The sequence below is a fragment of the Triticum aestivum genome, chromosome 4A (genome assembly GCF_018294505.1).
Source record: "Triticum aestivum cultivar Chinese Spring chromosome 4A, IWGSC CS RefSeq v2.1, whole genome shotgun sequence".
NCBI lineage: Eukaryota > Viridiplantae > Streptophyta > Magnoliopsida > Poales > Poaceae > Triticum > Triticum aestivum.
Window position 1 is genome coordinate 376,713,287 of NC_057803.1, and position 2,801 is coordinate 376,716,087.

General features: G+C 45.9%; 1 long non-coding RNA gene across 1 annotated transcript; it reads right to left on the bottom strand.

The window, feature by feature from the left end:
* Positions 1–401: 401 nt before the first annotated feature.
* On the bottom strand, positions 402–2,011 carry LOC123082018 (uncharacterized). The gene is made up of 3 exons (XR_006438910.1): positions 1,455–2,011; positions 1,043–1,113; positions 402–660 (listed from the first exon to the last, which is right to left on the bottom strand). It is a non-coding gene; the product is annotated as an uncharacterized lncRNA (long non-coding RNA).
* Positions 2,012–2,801: the final 790 nt, after the last annotated feature.

Here is a 2,801-nt window from a genome sequence, read left to right on the forward strand (position 1 = left end):
GCTAGTCGCTTGCTGCAGCTCCACCTCATACCTTTACCTTTCTCATAAGCTTAAATAGTCTTGATCGCGAGGGTGCGAGATTGATGAGTCCCCGTGGCTCACAGATACTTCCAAAACCAGCTTGCAGGTGCCGATGAGTCCGTACAGTTGACGCAACCAAGCCAGGAGGAGCTCGATGAAGATCTTGTCCTTGGTGTTGTTTCGTTCTAGTTGGTCAGTAGTGAAGCCCAGTTGGGGTCGATCGGGGACCTTTGTCGCATTCGGGGTTCTTCTTTTATTTTGGTTCCGTAGTCGGACCTTGATTGTATTTGGATGATGTAATGCGTTATTCATGTATTGTGTGAAGTGGCGATTGTAAGCCAACTATGTATCTTTTTCCCTTATGTATTACATGGGTTGTGTGAAGATTACCTCACTTGCGACATAGCTTTCAATGCGGTTATGCCTCTAAGTCGTGCTTCGACATGTGGGAGATATAGCCGCATCGAGGGCGTTACAAAATAGGTCCATAAAGTGATCGGAACGGAATTGTGACCTCTCTGTTTTGATGGTTGCCGAACAAAAATAGAATTCTAAACCAGAATGTTCAGAGACTACTATGCATGCTCCAATTGATACAGTGAGCCCGACATCATGCCCAATTAGAAACGAAGCTCGCATCTGCAGGAAAGACAGGATTTTTTAACTTACTTCTGCCTTGTAGTGATGAAACAAACACAAGGCTAATTTAAGTGACTAAGGGCCTCTCTGGGAACTGTCAACCGCAAGTTCCTACTGAGTTCCAAACCATTGCAGAGCTAGTAGAATTCAGACATGCTCTTCGCTGGTTGAAGTTTGTTTGAAATTAAATCAAGCTAAAGCCAAGCATATGATCAAATGCAGTTTAGGACATAATTTTGATGGATGGCTGCATACTGATAGCGTTCATAGAACTACATTATTTCACAATCTAAATACAAAGACAACATGAACTGGGAGAAATAAATGAGTAGAGCCTGAGCTTTCTAAACACCAATTAGACAATTAGGAGATACAATTATACCTCCTGTCCAGAGGATCCAATCAAGTCAAAAGTCCCAAGGTCCCAAAAAATAATTGTCTTATCAGCTGAACCTGGATAAGTTTTTGGAAAGAACAAAAAGCAAAAGTTACAACTAACCAAGTCTAGATTATATAAATAGTTTTAGGCGAAAGATGTTATTTGGGAACAAATCTCCTGTTCTTGTATAGGTTTTACAATACATTATCATCCAAAATGCCTATGTCCAGCAAGTGAGAATATGATCTTTCAGTCTCAGAATATGAATCTTTCAGACTTGAATCAAACAAGGAGCAAACAGAAACTTCTTCGTGAACTTATGTGTTCATGGATTAGAATAAAAAAGGAAGCAGTAGTCAAAAAAAACAGGGAGCAGAAGTACCTTGTGAGGGGAGTATGGAATAGGCAGTAGTACCTTTCTTGTCAACATAGTGGTCATGGTCAGGAGGGTGTCAGAGATGCTGCTGTAAGTTTTCGCTCCTCTAGTTGTAGGAGACCGTATCGATGTATCGACGTCCAGCAGTCCACCGGCAACAGGGCAGAGGTGGAGGCCATGACGGCCCTTGTCGGCGAGGATCTAGCCGGCTCCCAGCTCTCCACTATCAATGCCCACCGCAGAAGTGAGCTCTCCTCTATGCTGCAGCCAGAAAAGGGGTGAATCCGAATTGAGCATGTGTGCGCGCGCACACACACAGAGGAGGAGGATTGGGAGGTGCTCGTGTGGGGAGGGGTAGAACTGAGGGAGTTGGCCAGCCGATGGAGAGCGGCAGTGGCAGAAGATGAGGAGAGAGATGAGTTGGGGAAGGTGCGTCGCCGGTGGTGGAAAGTCGCAGGGGTTGGGGCACTTCGGGTAGGGGTGGCCCCGGCGGCAGGGGCCGGCATTGGCGGAGCGCGACGCCGGGGCGGAGGGGCGGGGGGCGGTGGCGGCGGTGCGCGACTGCTTGGTCGGGGTCAGTGGCGCGGCGGCGCACTGAAGGAGGAGATGAGGTACCCGTACCAGTCCAGATTAAGTTGAATAATAGGACTGCGGGTTTCTTTCAGAAAACTCTAGGGGTATTTAGCAAAAGTGCGACGACAGTGAGCGGGCAAAAGCGATAACTTGCCTGGCTCCATCCCAACATTGACGCGATAACTCGCATGGCTCCAGCCCAATATCGACTACGACTCTCTCAAAAAAAACATCGACTACGGTTGGAAATAATTGTCACCAGCGAACGGAGCGGGTTTAGTACCACCTCGTGTATATGTTATAAATTCAAACTAAAAACGTAAAATCACGGAAAGAAGCGTATTGTGACGGTGAACCCACGGAGTCAATTTGTGCTTTATTATTACTAGCAAAAGAGCCCGTGCGTTGCAATGGGGTAACAAAAATTATATTTCATCAGTTATCACAATTGCTCCGTCCCCTCATTGTCATCGACCTATTCATCCTTTCGCCCTTTTGCAAGTTTTATTATGTAGACGAGCTTGTGGTTTTCATCATTGTTGAGGAAATCGTTAACTGGTAGCTGCTCGATTGGCTGGTGAGTAGGGGATTAATCGGCTAATCGGCAAGTTAATCAGCCATTTAATCAATTAATCGGATGATTTTTGAGTTTATCGGCTACTCGGTGACCCTACGAGTAGGGATTAATCGGCAAGTTAACTGGTTAATCGGATGAATTCTTGAACAGGGGTTTTCATCATCATACTGAACAAATGCCAGTTAGAAATGAGAGGTGGAGGTCAAGGGCTACTTTAAGTGCCATCTTAATGACTG